The sequence below is a fragment of the Nicotiana attenuata genome, unplaced genomic scaffold (assembly GCF_001879085.1).
Source record: "Nicotiana attenuata strain UT unplaced genomic scaffold, NIATTr2, whole genome shotgun sequence".
NCBI classification, from domain to species: Eukaryota; Viridiplantae; Streptophyta; class Magnoliopsida; order Solanales; family Solanaceae; genus Nicotiana; species Nicotiana attenuata.
This window is the reverse complement of record NW_017671412.1, coordinates 130,667-152,348: the sequence shown is the minus strand read 5'-3', so window position 1 is coordinate 152,348 and position 21,682 is coordinate 130,667.

Below are 21,682 nucleotides of genomic sequence, written 5' to 3'. Positions count from 1 at the left end.
GTGGCCAACTTTGCAAACACGAAGAACAAATTCCACATGCCTCCCAAATACCCTTCACGAACGTGAGACCTCTCTCGCGAGCACGATGAAGGAAACCAGCAACAGAACATCAGTGATTTTCTGCAATTCCAACAAGTCCCTAAATGTTCCGAACATGATCCAAATCACACCCGAGGTCCCCGGGACCTCAACCAAACATACGAACAAGTCCTAAAACATCATACAAACTTAGTTGAGGCTTCAAATCAAATCAAAGAACGCTAAAAACACGAATCGCACCCCAATTCATGCTTAATGAACTTAGGAAAATCCAACTTCTACAAACGATGCCGAAACCTATCAAAACACGTCCGATTGACCCAAAATTCTGCACTCAAGTCACACTTGACATTATGGACCTACTCCAACTTCGCGAATCAGAATCCGACCTTGATACCAAAAAGTCCACTCCCGGCCAGACTTCCAAAAAATCCAACTTTTGCCTTTTCAAGCTTAATTCAACTACGGACCATCAAATCACATTCGGGCACGCTCCCAAGTCCAAAATCACCCAACGGAGCTATCGAAATCGAGGAAACTCCATCCAGAGTCATCTTCACACAATTCCAACTACGATCAAGTTCCTAGAACTTAATCTTCCATTTTAGGGACTAAGTGCCCCAATTCACTCCGAAACCAAAAACAAACCTCCCGGCACGTCACACAAGCATAAAATGAAACAGAGAAAATAGTAAATAGGGGATCGGGGCTAATACTCTCAAATTGACCGGCCGGGTCATTACATCCTTACCCTCATAAAACAATCGTTCGTCCTCAAATGAGTATAGAGACATACTTGAAGTGGTGAAAAGATGAGGATAACGATTGCGCATATCATGCTCGGTCTCCCAAGTCGCCTCCTCGACCGGCTGAACCCTCCATTGAACCTTCACTAAAGCAATGTTCTTTGACCTCATCTTTCGAACCTGCCTATCGAAAATGGCCATCGGTTCCTCAACATAAGACAAATCCTTGTCCAAATGGACTGAGATGACATCTAACACATGAGACGGATCACCGTGATACTTCCGGAGCATAGAAACATGGAATACTGGATGAACTCTTGCTAAACTGAGAGGCAAGGCAAGCTCATAAGCAACCTCCCCAACTCGCCGCAACACCTCGAATGGGCCAATAAACCTTGGGCTCAGCTTGCCCTTCTTCCCGAACCTCATAACACCTTTCATGGGCGAAACTCGGAGCAAGACCCGCTCCCCAACCATGAATGCAATATCGCGAACCTTTCGATCCGCATAACTCTTCTATCTGGAATGGGCTGTACGAAGTTGATCCTGAATCACCTTAACCTTCTCCAAAGCATCCTGCTCCAAGTCTGTACCCAATAGCCTAGCCTTGCCCGACTCGAACCAACCAACTGGAGCCCGACACCGCGTACCATACAGAGCCTCATACGGTGCCATCTGAATGCTCGAGTGATAACTGTTGTTGTAGGCAAACTCCACAAGTGGCAAGAACTAATTCCAAGAACCCCTAAACTCCATCACACAAGCACAGAGCATATCCTCCAGTATTTGAATGGTGCGCTCGGACTGACCGTCCGTCTGAGGGTGAAATGTTGTGTTCAACTCAACCTGAGTACCTAACTCATGTTGTACGGCCCTCCAAAACCATGATGTGAACTTTGTACCCCAGTCAGAGATGATAAATATCGGTATGCCATGAATCCTGACAATCTCGCGGATATAAACTCGAGCCAGCTGCTCAGAAGAATAAGTAGTCATCACTGGAATGAAATGAACCGACTTGGTCAACCTATCCATAACCCAAACTGCATCAAACTTCCTCTGAGTCCGTGGATGCCCAACTTAAAAATCCATAGTGATCTGCTCCCATTTTCACTCCGGAATCTCTAGCTTCTGAAGCAATCCACATGGCCGCTGATGCTCATACTTCACCTGCAGGCAATTTAGGCACCGAGCTATATACTCTACTCTGTCCTTCTTCATTCTCTTCATCCAATAATGCTGCCTCAAGTCCTGATACATCTTCGCGACACCTGGATGAATGGAATACCATGAGCTGTGAGCCTCCTAGAGAATCAACTCATGCAAACCATCTACATTGGGCACCCATAGCCTGCCTTGTATCCTCAATGCACCATCATCTCCAATAGTGACCTCCTTAACTTCACCGTGCTGAACCGTGTCCTTAAGGACAAGCAGATGGGGGTCATTATACTGACGCTCCTTGGTACGATCATAAAGAGAAGACTGAGAAACCACACAATCCAAAACTCAACTCGGCTCAGAAATATCCAGTCTAACACACTGGTGGTCCAAGGCCTGAACATCCATTTCCAATGGCCTCTCTGCTGCTAGTAGATATGCTAAGCTCCCCAAACTCTCTGCCCTGCGACTCAAGGCATTGACCACCATGTTGGCCTTCCCGGGATGGTATAGAATAGTGATATCATAGTCCTTAAGAAATTCTAACCACCTCCACTGACGCAAGTTAAGATCCTTCTGTTTGAACAGATGTTGCAGACTCCGGTGATCGGTGTAGATCTCACAAGGGACACCGTACAAATAGTGCCTCCAATTCTTCAAGGCATGAACAATAGATGCTAACTCAAGGTCGTGGACAGGATAGTTCTTTTCATGCACCTTCAGCTGTCTAGACGCGTAGGCAATCACCCTACCGTCCTACATCAACACCGTGCCGAGACCAATCCGTGACGCATCATAATATACAGTATAAGACCCCGAACCTGTAGACAATACCAATATTGGGGCCGTAGTCAAAGCTGTCTTGAGCTTTTGAAAGCTCTCCTCATACTCCTCTGTCCACCTAAACAGAGCACCCTTCTATGTCAGCCTAGTCATAGGTACTACAATAGATGAGAAACCCTCTACAAATCGATGATAATACTCCGCCAAACTAAGAAACTCCGGATCTCCATAGATGAGGATGGTCTGGGCCAACTCTACATTGCTTCAACCTTCTTCGGATCCACCTTGATCCCTTCACTTGACACTACGTGACCCAAAAACGCCACAGAGTCTAGCCAGAACTCACACTTTGAAACTTTTGCATATAACTTCTTTTCTCTCAAGGTCTGGAGCATAGTCCTCAGGTGTTGCTCTTGATCCTTCCGACTCCGGGAGTACACCAGAATGTCGTCAATAAACACAATGAAGAATGAGTCAAGATAGGGCCGGAATACACTGTGCATCAAGTGCATGAATGCTGCTGGGGCATTGGTCAACCCAAATGACATCACAAGAAACTCGTAATGACCATACCGAGTTCTGAAAGCAGTCTTCGAGATTTCTAGCTCCCGAATCTTCAAATGGTGATAGCCTGAACGCAAGTCGATCTTGGAAAACACTCTGGAACCCTATAACTGATCAAATAGGTCATCAATACGAGGCAATGGATACCTGTTCTTCACTGTAACTTTGTTCAACTCGTGATAATCAATGCACATACGTATAGAACCATCCTTCTTCTTCAAAAACAAGACTGGAGCACCCCAAGGTGACACACTAGGCCGAATGAAGCCCTTATCAAGCAACTCCTGTAACTGCTGCTTCAACTCCTTCAACTCAGGCGGAGCTATACGATTTGGAGGAATAGAGATGGGCTGAGTGCCTGGTAACAAGTCAATACCAAAGTCAATATCCCTATCGGGCGGCATGCCCGAAAGATCTGCTGGAAATACGTATGGATAATCCCTCACTACTGGAACTGAATCAACTGTAGGGGTATCAATACTAACATCTCTCACATAAGCTAGATATGCGTCACACCCCTTCCCAACCATTTGCTGAGCCTTTAGAAATGAAATAACTCTGCTAGGAACATAATCTATGGTACCTCTCCACTCTTACCGTAGTAATCTTGGTGTACCCAGCGTCATGGTCTTGGCGTGACAATCAAAAATAGCATAATGGGGTGACAACCAGTCCATGCCCAAAATAATATCAAAGTCTACCATACTGAGCAATAATAAATTGGCTCTGGTCTCAAAACCACTAAGAAAAACCAAACACGACCGATACACACGGTCAATAATAATAGAATCTCCCACAGGTGTAGACACATAAACAGGAGAACTCAAAGAATCATGGGATACGCCCAAATACAGAGCAAAATAAGATAAAACATAGGAATATGTGGAGCTTGGATCATATAAGACTGATGTATCTCTATGACAGACCGGAACAATACCTGTAATGACAGAGTCGGATGCAACTGCCTCCGTACGAGCATGAAGAGCATAATATCTGGCCTGACCTCCCCCTCTAGGGCGACCTCTACCTGCCCGACCTCCACCTCGAGATGGGTGAGAAGGTGGAATGGTAGCTGGTGCTGTAATCATAGCCTGGGGACCTGGTGGAGCACGCGGTGCCTGAGTAGTCTGTGGAGGTACACCCTTCCTAAGTTTGGGAAAATCACTCACCATAGGCGAGTTTCGCCACACTCAAAACAAGCTCTCGGAGGGTGTGGCTTCTAAGGCTGGCTCGGGCCAGGTCGGCTGGACTGACTGCTGAAAGCACCCCGTACAGGAGGGGTACTAGACAATGGCGGTGCATAATAAGAATCCTGGGGCCTAGGAGTGGCCGAAATACCACTTGGGGCTGGAAGTGCTGAATGAACATGGCGATTCACATAACCCTTACCATGACGAGCTGCCGCTGGGGCACGAGTACCACTATAAGTGCCATACTCTCGAGACCTCTTGGCCTCTCTCTCCCAAATCTGTATACCCTCCAATCTCCTATCAATCCCCACTACCTACTTGTATGTGATGTCCATCTCCAACTCTTGAGCCATGCTAAATCTAATACTGGGGTTGAGCCCCTCGATATATCGACGGACCCTCTATCGAACTGTAGCAACCAAGGCTGGTACATGCCTAGCCAAATCACTGAAGCGAATTGCATACTCTGACACAGTCATAGAACCCTGGCGTAACTGCTCAAATTCTGCGTGCTCATGCATCCCCGAGACTCTAGGGAACATACTCCTTCAAGACATAGTGAAAGAAACCCTACTCGACTCCACAACACCCATAGTACAGAGGATACGGTGGCACTCCTCAAGAAAACCCTGGGCATCCTCTGACGATAGGCCATTAAAAGTAGGAGGGTGGTACTTCTTGTACCTCTCGAGCCTGAGCTGCTCCTCCTCAGAAACTGCTGCCCTACCCTCAGGCCGAACTGAGGCTACCTTCTACACTGGTATGACCTCTGGAACCTGGTCGACCTGAACACGCTGCTCTGGGGTACGGGCGCCAGGAGTCTGTGCTCCTCCCCCGGCCTAAGACGTGGCAGGAGCAAGTGGGATCAACCCTGCCTAAGCTAAAGTACCGAACATGCTCAAAAATTGTGCAAGGGTCTCCTGAAGAGCTGGTGCAGCAACAGACGTATTAGGTGCCTGCGCTCCGACTGGAGCTACTGGTGGCTCCTCTGTAGCAGCTGGTGCGGGTGATCTAGCTGCACGACATGCACGTCCTTGGCCTCTACCCCGGCCTCTCACGGCTCCATTAAGGGGCATAGGTGCCTGGTCATCTGATCCGGCTGTATGTGTCCTCACCATCTGTGAGAGAATAGAAAGACAGAAGTTTAGAATTCTAAAGTCAACAATTTTGCACGACAAGGAATCAAAGAAGTGAGATTTTCCTAACAGTTCTATAGCCTCCCGAAGATAAGTACAGACGTCTCCGTACCGATCCGCGAGACTCTACTAAACCTGCTTGTCACTCATAACACCTATGAACCTAGAGCCCTGATACCAACTTGTCACGACCCAAATCTCTCTCTGTAAGATGTCGTGACGGAACCTAGTCTCTAAGACTAGGTAAGCCTAACAGTTGCGGAATAACTGAATTAACAACAGAATTAACAACTATATATATATATATAAAGCTGGAAAACTGCCGCTCGGCATGTACAAGTAAAAAAAACAACTCCGAATATAAAAAACTCCCAAAGACCCGGCAGTCACAAGTGACAAGCTCTAAGGAATTGTTCTAACTGTCTCTATACATCTATATCTAGGAAAAATAAAGGAGAAACAACATAAAAGGATAGAGGGGGGACTCTGAGGTCTGCGGACGCTGGCAGATATACATTGAAGTCTCCATAGAAGCAGCACAACTCTCTACCAATAGCAGGGCTGGTTGGAGGTACCTGGATCTGCACACAAAATATGTGCAGAAGAGTAGCATGAGTACACTACAACGATACCCAATAAGTGCCAAGCCTAACCTTGGTAGAGTAGTGACGAGGTCGGGTCAAGGCCCTATTGGAATATAATAATTAAGGCAGAAGATATAGCAATATAATGAAAAAGACGGATAATTTAACAATGAGAATTACAGAAAGGTAACCACGCAACACGTAGGATAAACAACAGGGGCGCTCCCGAGGTACCGCCTCGTAGTCCCAAAAGTAAATACTCAACCGAGGATCTCCTGAGGTACTGCCTCATAGCCCCAAAAGTAAATATGCAACAGGGAGCTCCCGAGATATTGCCTCGTAGTCCCAAAAGTAAATATGCAACAGGGGATCTCCCGAGGTGTAACGACCCGACTAGTCGTTTTGAACAATTTCGTCCGGTTCGGCAGTTTGAGGTCACGAGTAGCTTCATATTATGTGCATTGACTTGCGTGCGCAGTCCGAGCGTGAAACTGGAAAGCTTTTATGTGAAAATATGAAAAATATAGTAATTTCTAGAGTTAAAATTTGGTTTTTAGTTGACTTTGGTCAAAATTTTTGGTAAATGGACCTGGATCTGTGTTTCGACGACCCCGAGAGGTCCGTGGTAAAATATGGAACTTGGGCTTATGCCCGGAATTGAATTCCGGGGTCCCTAGCCTTAGAAAACAATTTTTGAAGAAAATTATTGTGCTGGTTAAATTCATAGTTTTCGATGTTATTTTGATGATTTTATCGCACGAACAAGTCCGTATGATGTTTTTAGACTTGCGTGCATGTTTGGTTTGGAGCCCCGAGGGCTTGGGTAAGTTTCGAATAGGTTTACGCTATGTTGCGCTTGTTTTTGGATGCTTCATCGTCGTTTCTTCAAGAAAAAATGATAACACTTGAGAAATGAGATCCAAACTCAGTTTTTATTGAACCATTAGATCCGTATCAAAATTTTGAAGCCATAGGAAAAAGAATCATCGAATTTGGACATCGTATGAGAAAGTTATGCTCATTTTCATGCCAGGAAAATTGTTGGTTTCTGGTGTGGTCGCAAATGCGAACTTTTTCATCGCAATTGCGATGCCCGGTTCGCAAATGCGAACTTTTTGTCGCAAATGCGACTTCTGCCAGCCCTGCCTTGTTCACAAATTGTGAGGGCTCGCAACTGGGTCGCAAATGCGACATCTGAGGCATGTTAAGTGAGATTTTTGACGGGATTTTCACCCATTTTTAAATTTTCTCAAACCCTAAACCTCCATAGGCGATTTTCCAAAGATCTAAGCTTCTCCAAATCATTGGATAAGTGTCACTAATCAATTTCCAACTATTTTTTGTGATTATATCTCAGATTTAACATCAAATTCATGATAATCTAAAGGAAAATTTGGGAAAAATTGTGAAATCTTTCAAAAATGTAAAATGATGATTTGAATGACCAAATGGTATCGGAATTAGATAATTTTTGTATGGGCGAACTCGTAGCGGAATGGGTGTTCGATTTTTATAAATTTTGTCGGGCTCCGAGGTGCGGGCCCGGGGAGTTGACTTTTGTTGACTTTTTACAAATTGTATAAGAATCATAGTTTTGTCAATTGAAATTGTTTTCTTTTGCATTGTTTGATGTATTCAAGTCGTTTTTGGCTAGATTGAGCCGAGCGTTGATGAATCGGTAAAGGAAAAGCTAAATTGAGTATTTGATTGGCCGGATTGAGGTAAGTATCTTGCCTAACCTTGTGTGGGGGACTTCCCCTTAGGATTTGAGTCTTCTATGCTAATTGTAGTCCGTGCACGCGAGGTGACGAGTGTGTGCTCGGACTTATTTGTGGGAAATTTGCCTCTAGGGTTCTTAGGTCCTTATGTCCACTATGTGCAAAGTATTCTGTCATGCTTGAGTTTCCTAATTGATTAAATTACCTCTATATGCTCCATATGATGTTGCTAGCTTTTCTCTAATTCTTACGTGTTACTTGACCCCTAATTGCCTTAATTGAAGTGACTGCCTTCCTTATTATTTTGATACTTCTTGATTGTGAGTTCCTCTATGACTTCGTGCAAATATGTTACATGTCCATTTGTTGTGGTTACCGGTGTAATTATCACGTGCTTATTATGTCTTGTTGCTTTGTTAAGGTTAGTGAGCTTCTTGGTTTTTTTTCGTGATCCTTATTATGTACTATTCATGCTTGACTTGATGAGTATTCATGTTGGACCAGGCTTATGGTAATTCCTTGGTATTTGACCGTTGTTGAGTATTGACTCAAGTTGGGATTCATTTTGTGAAGTTAATTGTTAGAACGAGATTGGTTATTGTTGATTCCCTTGCCGGGATGTATTTGTTTCTATTGTTGATTCCCTTGCCGGGATGATATTGTTTCCCTTGCCGAGATGTTATTGTTTATGATATTGTTTCCCTTGCCGGGATGTTATTACTTACGATATTGTTTTCCTTTCCGGGATATTATTGTTATACTATTGTTCCCTTGCCGGGATTCTTTTGTGATTGGTATTGATTTGTATATTGGGATCGGGTTGCATGCCGCAACAATATTATACGGGATCGAGTTGCGCGCCGCAACAATATCATATGGGATCGGGTTGCATGCCGCAATAATATTATATGGGATCGGGTTGCATGCCGCAATAATATTATATGGGATCGAGTTGCATGCCGCAACAATATTATATGGGATCGGGTTGCACGCCGCAATAAGGAGTAATTTGGGTGGACAGGTGGGATCGGGTTGCACGCCGCAACATCATTATATCATTTGGATCGGGTTGCACGCCGCAACATCATTATATGATTTGGATCGAGTTGGACATCGCAACATCATTATATGATTTGGATCGGGTTGCACGCCGCAGGATCATTATATGATTTGGATCGGGTTGCACGCCGCAACAGTATTATATGATTGGGATCGGGTTGCACGCCGCATCAAGAAAGAATAAAAGTGAATATTGATTGCATGGTGAGGATTGAGAGTTAAAGCACGAAGGGTGATGCCGTGCACTTTCTGTTTGTGTTGATTTATTTGGTTATCTTTCGTTTCCATCGGAGTTTCCTTTTATTATTTCGAGTGTTTGTAGATTGATTTATCCCTACTGTTGATATTATTTCGTTACCTTTATCTTGATATTTGTTATCATATCCTATTAAATCTGTCTGACCAGTAGGTGTCTTGACCGTTCCTCGTCACTATCCCGCCGAGGTTAGTCTTGATACTTACTGAGAACTGCCGTGGTATGCTCATTCTACACTTCTGTACATTTTTGTGTACAGATCCAGGAATTGATCGATAGTAGATGTGCAGATCGTCGTGGTGGAGACTCAAGGTAACCTGCTACTGCGTTCGCAGGCCTCGGAGTCACCTTCGTTTGTATTTACATTCCATTGATTCCTTCTCGTTCTGGGACAGTGTTGTATTTATTTTGTATAATTTCTCTTAGAAAGGCTAATGACTTGTACCACTGGTTTTGGGAATTGTAATTTGTTCCGAGTAATTTAATTTAACGTTAGTAAATATCCATGTTATTACAGAAAAGGTAGGCTTACCTAGTTTAGAGACTAGGTGCCATCACGACTCCTTTGGAGGGATTTTGGGTCGTGACAAGTTGGTATCAGAGCTCTAGGTTCATAGGTGCTACGAGTCATAAGCAGGTTTAGTAGAGTCTTGCGGATCGATACGGAGACTTCTGTTCTTATCTTCGAGAGGCTACAGAACTATTAGGATAATCTCACATTCTTTATTTCTTATCGTGCGATATTGATTCAGCTCGAAGCATATTACTTATGTTTCTTTACATCCACTCATGTGTAATATTACGCTCTCGGTGTCCGCTATGCGTCAGTGGTTTGTGATGCTACAGACAGGCTACGAAGGATTCAGGGATGCTCAGGCATTCCCTCGACGTGTTATCCAGATTGTAGATACAGAGGCATTGAGAGACTATTCAGTTGTTCGTATGGAGGCGCAGCGATTTTCGACATCTGATTGATGAGTGCGAGCTTGGGATGGTTTAATTGGTTGACTAGTCATCGCAATTGTGGCAAGGCCACGAAGTGGGTGTTGATTGGGAATAGTTTGTGGTTTTGGAGTACCTTGTGATTTGTGTTGTACAAGCTTTGAAGGTTAGATTTGCGGATCATCAGACGTTGTTTTCTATGGCTTTGCGCCAAGTGGAGGAGTTCAATAGAGGTATTCAGATTGCAGAGTTAGATTTATATCAGATTTGGCCTGGGGTATGTGTATATGTGGTATTAGTGGGTTCCCGGATTTTGTGTATGACCAAGGTCTGAGATCTTGCACGGGATGATGTTGGGGCTTACAGTGTTTCTGTGTCATTAACGGATCTACATATCAGCATCAAGGGGAGTTGGAGGAAAACCTTCAGATTCATAGAAGGTCTATTCAGCGTATGTGCCGTGGTTGCGGCAGGACGGGGTGCTTCAGAGGAAATGCAGTGGTTTATAAGCTTCTAGGTTACGTGGTTCGTGTTAGGATAACCTGTATTTGGGATTTTGATTGGGATAGTTACATATCGACTATCCGAAGAAATGGGTCAGCTCCGTGGTGTTGGGTCAGCATAGCGATGAAGTAATTGGTCCTTTGAATAGGAATTCTCTACTGGCATTTGTGGCAGCACTCTTGGATTGGACGGTTTGTGTGACTTGTTTGAGTTAGAGAGGTGCAGTCCTGATGGCTTAGTTACGAGCGGGCAGATCTCGGAGAGTTCTCGGTGGTTTGGTAACGGCTTGAGTTGGCTATCTACTATGAGCGTAAGGAATATGTGGTACATTGCGGTTTTCTCCTGGATCAGTATTTGGAATTTATAGAGTGTGGCATTGTTGGCTATCATATGTGAGGAGTGTGCATTTTTGGAAAGGACCTTGAGTTTTGGTTTGCGGGTGCGTGGCTAGTAGCCTGGTGATTACTAGGTTTTAAGGTTTTTGAGGTTCATGTTTTGTTACGCGGCCAGAAATCCTATATGGGTGCTTCAGCAGAATGATAGGGTGTGAGTGATATATCAGCCATTCAATTTGCGTAGTTGAGTTGGGTACGAAAATCTTAGTATTCCTGAGGTTTGGGGCTAGATGCCCTCATATGGGGAAGATTTTCGTTTGCGGATTGTGAAGAAATATTGAGAATGCGGTAATTAGTAGCATGCATTATCGATAGGTTGCTGTGGATCTTTTTGAAGAATATTTATCTAACTAGGAAGGATCAGGATTTGGTTGTGGGCTATTTGGAGGATCAGCGAGAATATGTATGTCGTGTCAGATCAAATTTGTATGCCTCTATGAGATTGTCATTTTGGTTATGTGATTAGGCAGAAGGGATATTATTTGTGCCCCTAGCCTATGTTATGTGCTACTCTTTTATGTTGTGTTAGGCAGTAAGGTCGTATGATTATACCCCACGCATGTTGTAACTCTGTTCAGGACTTATGGCAAGGCGGGCGAGATAGCCCTCGTGATGTTGATTTGCTCATTGCACCTTATATGTGCTTGCTTCTCTCATATTTTATTACTTCTACTCGTTGTTCCCACAGTTTTACTTGTGCACTCTGCTGTGCCTTATATCAATATTTATGTGATCAGTGGACCCGAGCATTTTGGCTTGATGAGTATTTGAGAGCGGGTTGCGCGCCGCAGCGGATGTTATGTGGGGTACCCTTTCATTGTGTTTATTTGGTGTTGTGTTTTCCCTTTGTGGGACGATTTGATGAAAGACTATACTTTTGTTGTCACACATGTTGTACTTGTTAGATAATTCTTATACTTGGCTTTCCCTTATTTGTGCTGCATAATTTAGTTATTGCTGGTTTGGTGTACGAACTATGTAGTGTGAGAATCCGTGTGGTTCCGTGGTGAGTTGTTAGTTAGGCTGCTTGTACTGGCTGAGATGAGGTTCTTAGACCTGAGATTTGTACTTTGGTATTGGGGGTGAGGAGTGCTTGGATGTATGTGGTTGTTTCTGCTAAGAGTTGGGTAATGGCCCTTGGCAGGCGAGAGAGTTTCTTGACTTGTTGACTTCATGAGCAGCTATGAATATCCGCATGTTTCATTATTATGGGCAGTGTTTTGGAGGTCCGGAACAAGGTTATATTCAATGTGAGGTGTATTGCCGGCATCCAGGATGTTATTTGAACAACTATGGTGGTCAGAGGTTATTGCTTCGGGCATTTGAGTTGTGTGGAACATCATGTGATTGTATTCTGGATTGGAATTTTGTCTCGATTCAGCTTGTTCAAGTTCATGCAGTGTGATGATGTGGGATTCAAGCCCTATGATGACTTTCAGACGTTAAGGTTTGGGTTCTGTCCTAAGGTTATGGACTAAGGATGAAGTGAGACCATTTGTTAAGTTGCATTGTCAGTCCTACATAGGTTTGGGTGATGGGGAATCGCCCCGGGTGTATGTATGAGGAGCTTATGCAGTGGTTCGATGGCTTTGGAACGATTCCGCGTACGTTTGAGGACGAACGTATGTTTAAGTGGAGGAGGATGTAACGACTCGACTGGTCGGTTTGAACAATTTCATCTGGTTCGACAATTTGAGGCCACGAGTAGCTTCATATTATGTGTATCGACTTGCATGCGCAGTCCGGGCGTGAAACCGGAAAGCTTTTATGTGAAAATATGAAAAATATAGTAATTTCTAGAGTTAAAATTTAGTTTTTAGTTTACTTTGGTCAACATTTTTGGTAAACGGACCTGGATCTGTGTTCCGCGACCCCGGAAGGTCCGCAGTAAAATATGGGACTTGGGCGTATGCCCGGAATTGAATTCCGAGGTCTCTAGCCTTAGAAAATAATTTTTGAAGAAAATTGTTGTGCTTGTTTTTAAAGGAAATAAATAAATGAATTAATGTTTGATCTCTTGGTATCGGGTCCGTATTTTGGTTCCGGAGCCTGGTACAAGTTTGTTATGATATTTAAGTCCTATCTGTGAAATTTGGTGAGAATCGGAATTGATTTGACGTGCTTTGGACGTTCGGTTGAAAAGTTAGAAAATCATGAGTTTTGAGGTTAAATTCATAGTTTTTGATGTTATTTTGATGATTTCTTTGCACGAGCAAGTCCGTATGATGTTTTTAGACTTGCGTGCATGTTTGGTTTGGAGCCCCGAGGGCTTGGGTGAGTTTCGAATAGGTTTAGGCTATGTTGCGCTTGTTTTTGGATGTTTCATCGTTTCTTCAAGCAAAAATGATACCAAATTAAGCAAATGAGTTCCAAAATAAGTTTTTATTGAACCATTACATCCGTATCGAAATTTCGGAGCCCTAGGAAAAAGAATCATCGAATTTGGACATCGTATGAGGAAGTTATGCTCATTTTCGTGTCGGGAAAATTGCTGGTTTCTGGTGTGGTCGCAAATGCAAACTTTTTCATCGCAATTGCGATGCCCTGTTCGCAAATGCGAACTTTTTGTCACAAATGCGACTTCTTCCAGCCCTGCCTTGTTCGCAAATTGCGAGGGTTCGCAACTGGGTCGCAAGTGCGACATCTGAGGCCTGTTAAGTGAGATTTTTGACGGGATTTTCACCCATTTTTCAATTTTCTCAAACCCTAAACCTCCATAGGCGATTTTCCAAAGACCCAAACTTCTCCAAATCATTGGGTAAGTGTCTCTAATCAATTTTCAACTATATTTTGTGATTATATCTTAGATTTAACATCAAATTCATGAGAATCTAAAGGAAAATTTGGGAAAAATTGTGAAATCCTTCAAAAATGTAAAATGATGATTTGAATGACCAAATGGTATCAGAATTAGATAATTTTTTAATGGGTGAACTCGTAGCGAATGGGTGTTCGGTTTTTTGTAAATTTTGTCGGGTTTCGAGGTGGCCCGGAGAGTTGACTTTGTTAAATTTTTGCAAATTGTATAAGAATCATAGTTTTGTCAATTGAAATTGTTTTCTTTTGCATTGTTTGATGTATTCAAGTCGTTTTTGGCTAGATTGAGCCGAGCGTTGATGAATCGGTAAAGGAAAAGCTAAATTGAGTATTGAATTGGCCGGATTGAGGTAAGTATCTTGCCTAACCTTGTGTGGGGAACTTCCACTTAGGGTTTGAGTCTTCTATGCTAATTGTAGTCCGTGCACGCGAGGTGACGAGTGTGTGCTCGGACTTATTTGTGGGAAATTTGCCTCTAGGGGTTCTTAGGTCCTTATGTTCATTATGTGCAAAGTATTCCGTCATGCTTGAGTTTCCTAATTTTTTAAATTACCTCTATATACTCCATATGATGTTGCTAGCTTTCCTCTAATTCTTACGTGTTACTTGACCTCTAATTGCCTTAATTGAAGTGATTGCCTTCCTTATTGTTTTGATTCTTCTTGATTGTGAGTTCCTCTATGACTTCGTGCAAATATGTTACATGTCCATTTGTTGTGGTTACCAGTGTAATTATCACATGCTTATTATGTCTTGTTGCTTTGTTAAGGTTAGTGTGCTTCTTGTTTTTTGTTTTCGTGATCCTTATTATGTACTATTCATGCTTGACTTGATGAGTATTCATATTGGACCAGGCTTATGGTAATTCCTTGGTATTTGACCGTTGTTGAGTATTGACTCAAGATTGGGATTTATTTTGTGAAGTTAATTATTGGAACGAGATTGGCTTATTGTCGATTCCCTTGCCGGGATGTATTTGTTTCTATTGTTGATTCCCTTGCCGGGATATTATTGTTTATGATATTGTTTCCCTTGCCGGGATGTTATTGTTTATGATATTGTTTCCCGGTATTGTTGTTATACTATTGTTCCCTTGCCGGGATTCTTTTGTGATTGGCGTTGATTTGTATATTGGGATTGGGTGGCACGCCGCAACAATATTATATGGGATCGGGTTGCACGCTGCAATAAGGAGTAATAAGGGTGGACAGGTGGGGTCGGGTTGCACGCCGGAACATCATTATATGATTTGGATCGGGTTGCACGCCGCAACATCATTATATGATTTGGATCGGGTTGCACGCCGCAACATCATTATATGATTTGGATCGGGTTGCACGCCGCAACATCATTATATGATTTGGATCGGGTTGCACGCCGCAACAGTATTATATGATTGGGATAGGGTTGCACACCGCAACAAGAAAGAATAAAAGTGAGTATTGATTGCATGGTGAGGATTGAGAGTTAAAGCACGAAGGGTGATGCCGTGCACTTTCTGTTTGTGTTGATTTATTTGGTTATCTTTCGCTTCCATCCGAGTTTCCTTTTATTATTTCGACTGTGTGTAGATTGATTTATCCCTACTGTTGATATTATTTCGTTACCTTGATCTTGATATTTGTTATCATATCCTGTTTAATCTGTCTGACCAGTAGGTGTCTTGACTGTTCCTCGTCACTACCCCCCCGAGGTTAGTCTTGATACTTACTGGGCACCGCCGTGGTGTGATCATACTAACTTCTGTATATTTTTGTGTACAGATCCAGGAATTGATCGATAGTAGTTGTGCAGATCATCGTGGTGGAGACTCAAGGTAACCTGCTACTGCGTTCGCAGGCCTCGGAGTCACCTTTGTTTGTATTTACGTTCCATTGATTCCTTCTCGTTCTGGGACAGTGTTGTATTTATTTTGTATAATTTCTTTTAGAAAGGCTTATGACTTGTACAACCAGTTTTGGGAATTGTAATTTGTTCCGAGTAATTTAATTTAACGTTAGTAAATATCCATGTTACTATAGAAAAGGTTAGGCTTACCTAGTTTAGAAACTAGGTGCCATTTGGGATCGTGACAAGTTGGTATCAGAGCTCTAGGTTCATAGGTGCTACGAGTCATAAGTAGGTTTAGAAGAGTCTTGCGGATCGGTACAGAGACATCTGCACTTATCTTCGGGAGGATACAAAACTAATAGGATAATCTCACATTCTTCATTCCTTATCGTGCGATAGTGATTCAGCTCGAAGCATATAACTTATGTTCCTTTACATCCACTCGTGTGTAATATTATGCTCTCGGTGTCCGCTACGCGCCAGCGGTTCGTGATGCTACAGACATGCTACGAAGGAGTGAGGGATGCTCAAGCATTGCCTCGACGTGTTGTCCAGGCTGAAGATACAGAGGCATTGAGAGACTATTCAGTTGTTCGTATGGAGGCGCAACGGTTTCCGACATCTGATTGATGAGTGCGAGCTTGGGAAGGTTTAATTGGTTGACTAGTCGTTGCGATTATGGCAAGGCCACGAAGTGGGTGTTGATTGGGAATAGTTGGTGGTATTGGAGTACCTTGTGATTTGTGTTGTACGAGCTTTGAAGGTTAGTTTTGCGGATCATCAGACGTTTTTTTCTATGGCTTTGTGCCAAGTGGAGGAGTTCAATAGCGGCATTCAGATTGCAGAGTTAGATTTATATCAGATTTGGCCTGAGGTATGTGTATATGTGGTATTAGTGGGCTCCCGGATTTTGTATATGACCAAGGTCTGAGATCTTGCACGGGATGATGTTGGGGCTTGCAGTGTTTCCGCATCATTAAGGGATCTACATATCAGCATCAAGGGGAGTCGGAGGAACAACTTCAGATTCACAGAAGGTCTATTCAACATAGGTGTCGTGGTTGCGGCAGGACGGGGTGCTTCAGAGGAAATGCAGTGGTTTATAAGCTTCTGGGCTACGTGGTTCGTGTTAGGATCACCTGTATTTGGGACTTTGATTGGGATTATTGCATATCGACTATACGAAGAAATGGGTCAGCTCCGTGGTGTTGGGTTAGCATAGCGATAAAGTAATTGGTCCTTTGAATAGGAATTCTCTACTGGCATTTGTGGCAGCACTCTTGGATTAGACGGTTTGTGTGACTTGGTTGAGTTAGGGAGGTGCAGTCCTGATGGCTTAGTTGCGAGCGGGCGGATCTCGGAGAGTTCACGGTGGTTTGGCAACGGCTTGAGTTAGCTGTCTACTATGAGCGTAAGGAATATGTGGTACATTGCAGTTTTTTCCTGGATCAGTATTTGCAATTTATAGAGTGTGGCATTGTTGGCTATCATATGTGAGAAGTGTGCATTTTTGGAAAGGACCTTGAAATTTGGTTTGCGGGTGCGTGGCTAGTAGCCTGGTCATTACTGGGTTTTGAGGTTTTCGAGGTTCATGTTTTGTTACGCGGCCAGAAATCCTATATGGGTGCTTCAGCAGAATGATAGGGTGTGAGTGATATATCAGCCATTCAATTTGCGTAGTTGAGTTGGGTACGGAAATGTTGGTATTCCTGAGGTTTGGGGCTAGATGCCCTCATATGCGGACGATTTTCGTTTGCGGATTGTGAAGAAATGTTGAGAATGCGGTAATTAGTAGCATGTATTATCGATAGGTTGTTGTGGATCTTTTTGAAGAATATTTATCTAACTGGGAAGGATCAGGATTTGGTTGTGGGCTATTTGGAGGATCAGCGAGAATATGTATGTCGTGTCAGATCAAATTTGTGTGCCTCTATGAGATTGTCATTTTGGTTATGTGATCAGGCAGAAGGGATATTATTTGTGCCCCTAGCCTATGTTATGTGCTACTCTTTTATGATATGTTAGGCGGTGAGGTCGTATGATTATACCCCACGCATGTTGTAACTCTGTTCAGGCCTTATGGCAAGGCGGGCGAGATAGCCCTCGTGATGTTGATTTGCTCATTGCACCTTATATGTGCTTGCTTCTCTCATATTTTATTACTTCTATTCATTGTTCCCACAGTTTTACTTGTGCACTCTGCTGTGCCTGATATCAATATTTATGTGATCAGTGGACCCGAGCGTTTTGGCTTAATGAGTATTTGAGAGCGGGTTGCGCGCTGCAACGGATGTTATGTGGGGTACCCTTTCATTGTGTTTATTTGGTGTTGTGTTTTCCCTCTGTGGGACAATTTGATGAAAGACTATACTTTTGTTGTCACACATGTTGTACTTGTTAGATAATTCTTATACTTGGCTTTCCCTTATTTGTGCTGCATAATTTAGTTATTGCTGGTTTGATGTACGAACTGTGTAGTGTGAGAATTCGTGTGGTTCCGTGGTGAGTTGCTAGTTGGGCTGCTTGTACTGGCTGAGATGAGGTTCTTAGACCTGAGATTTGTACTATGGTATTGGGGGTGAGGAGTTCTTGGATGTATGTGGTTGTTTCTGCTAAGAGTTGGGTAATGGCCCTTGGCGGGCGAGAGAGTTTCTTGACTTGTTGACTTTATGAGCAGCTATAAATATCCGCATGTTTCTTTATCATGGGCAGTGTTGTGGAGGTCCGGAACAAGGTTATATTCAATGTGAGGTGTATTGCCGACATCCAGGATGTTATTTGAACAGCTATGGTGGTCAGAGGTTATTGCTTCGGGCATTTGAGTTGTGTAGAACAACTTGTGATTGTATTCTGGATTGGAATTTTGGCTCGATTCAGCTTGTTCAGGTTCATGCAGTGTGATGATGTGGGATTCGGGCCCTATGATGAATTTCAGACGTTGAGGTTTGGGTTCTGTCCTAAGGTTATGGACTAAGGATGAGGTGAGACCATCAGTTAAGTTGCATTGTCAGTCCTACATAGGTTTGGGTGATGGGGAATCGCCCCGGGTGTATGTATGAGGAGATTATGCAGTGGTTCGATGGCTTTGGAACGATTCTGGGTACGTTCAGGGACGAACATATGTTTAAGTGGAGGAGGATGTAACGACCCGGCTGGTCGTTTTGAACACTTTCATCCGGTTCTGCAGTTTGAGGCCACGAGTAGCTTCATATTATGTGTATCGACTTGCATGCGCAGTCCGGGCATGACACCGGAAAGCTTTTATGTGAAAATATGAAAAATATAGTAATTTCTAGAGTTAAAATTTGTTTTTTGGTTGACTTTGGTCAACATTTTTGGTAAATGGACCTGGATCTGTGTTCCGACGACCCGGGGAGGTCCGCGGTAAAATATGGGACTTGGGCGCATGCCCGGAATTGAATTTCGAGGTCCCTAGCCTTAGAAAACAATTTTTGAAGAAAATTGTTGTGCTGGTTTTTAAAGGAAATAAATAAATGAATTAATGTTTGAACTCGTTGGTATCGGGCCCGTATTTTGGTTCCGGAGCGTGGTACAAGTTTGTTATGATATTTAAGTCCTATCTGTGAAATTTGGTGAGAATCGGAATTGATTTGACGTGATTTGGACATCCGGTTGAAAAGTTAGAAAATCATGAGTTTTAAGATTAAATTCATAGTTTTTGAGGTTATTTTTATGATTTGATCGCACGAGCAAGTCCGTATGATATTTTTAGACTTGCGTGCATGTTTGGTTTGGAGCCCCGAGGGCTTGGGTGAGTTTCGGATAGGTTTAGGTTATGTTGAGCTTGTTTTTGGATGCTTCATCGTCGTTTCTTCAAGAAAAAATGATACCACATTGAGCAAATGAGATCAAAATTCAGTTTTTATTGAACCATTAGATCCGTATCGAAATTTCGGAGCCATAGAAAAAAGAATCATTGAATTTGGATATGGGCGTGGCCCCCATGGAGGACAAGATGCGGGAAGCAAGACTCAGATGGTTTGGGCACATTCAGAGGAGGAGCACTGATGCACCAGTGAGAAGGTGTGAGCGACTGGATGTGGTGGGCACGAGGAGAGGTAGAGGGAGACCTAAGAAGTATTGGGGAGAGGTGATCAGGCAGGACATGGCACGACTTAGAATTACCGAGGACATGGCCCTTGACAGGGAATTATGGAGGTCGAGCATTAAGGTTGTAGGTTAGGGGAAGTTGTGGATATTTCTAGAGCGCACTAGAGTGAGACTAGCCAGATAGGAGTTAGTCTTAGGATGCTACTGATCAACTACTGATGCAGGGCTTTATCTGTTGGATATTAGTATACCTTCAATCATTTTCTTTTTCTTTTTCGTATTTCCTATATTTCTTATATTGCTGTTATTTTGTTATGTTATGTTATGTTATGTATTTTATGTTATTTTATGTTATTTTATTATGAGTTTATTGATAGTACTAATATATCGTCTCTTGTTGCTTTCTTGAGCCGAGGGTCTCCTGGAAACAACCTCCCTGCCCCTCGGGGTAGGGGTAAGGTTTGCATACATATTACCCTCCCCAGACCCCACTTGTGGGATTATACTGGGTTGTTGTTGTTGTTGAATTTGTACATCGTATGAGAAAGTTATGCTCATTTTCGTGTCGGGAAAATTGATGGTTTCTGGTGTGGTCGCAATTGCGATGCCCAGTTCGCAAATGCGAACTTTTTGTCGCAAATTCGACTTCTGCCAGCCCTGCCTTGTTCGCAAATTGCGAGGGTTCGCAACTGGCTCACAAATGCGACATCTGAGGCCTGTTAAGTGAGATTTTTAACGGGATTTTCACCCATTTATCAATTTTCTCAAACCCTAAACCTCCATAGGCGATTTTCCAAAGACGCTAACTTCTCCAAATCATTGGGTAAGTGTCTCTAATCAATTTTCAACTATATTTTGTGATTATATCTTAGATTTAACATCAAATTCATAAGAATCTAAAGGAAAATTTGGGGAAATTTGTGAAATCTTTAAAAAATGTAAAATGATGATTTGAATGACCAAATGGTATCAGAATTAGATAATTTTTGTATGGGTAAACTCGTAGCGGAATGGGTGTTCGGTTTTTTGTAAATTTTGTCAAGTTCCGAGGTGCGGGCCCGGGGAGTTGACTTTTGTTAACTTCTTGCAAATTGTATAAGAATCATAGTTTTGTCAATTGAAATTGTTTTCTCTTGCATTGTTTGATGTATTCAAGTCGTTTTTGGCTAGATTGAGCCGAGCGTTGATGAATCGGTAAAGGAAAAGCTAAATTGATTATTGGATTGGCCGGATTGAGGTAAGTATCTTGCCTAACCTTGTGTGGGGGACTTCCCCTTTGGGTTTGAGTCTTTTATGCTAATTGTAGTCCGTGCACGCGAGGTGACGAGTGTGTGCTCGGACTTATTTGTGGGAAATTTACCTCTAGGGTTCTTAGGTCCTTATGTTCATTATGTGCAAAGTATTCCGTCATGCTTGAGTTTCCTAATTGCTTAAATTACCTATATATGCTCCATATGATGTTGCTAGCTTTTTTCTAATTCCTACGTGTTACTTTACCCCTAGTTGACTTAATTGAAGTGATTGTCTCCCTTATTGTTTTGATACTTCCTAATTATGAGTTCCTCTATGACTTCGTGCAAATATGTTACATGTCCATTTGTTGTGGTTACCGGTGTAATTATCACGTGCTTATTATCTCTTGTTGCTTTGTTAAGGTTAGTGTGCTTCTTGGTTTTTTTTCGTGTTCCTTATTATGTACTATTCATGCTTGACTTGATAAGTATTCATGTTGGACCAGGCTTATGGTAATTCCTTGGTATTTGAACGTTGTCTAGTATTGACTCAAGTTGGGATTCATTTGGTGAAGTTAATTGTCGGAACGTGATTGGTTATTGTTGATTCCCTTGCCGGGATGTATTTGTTTCTATTGTTGATTCCCTTGCCGGG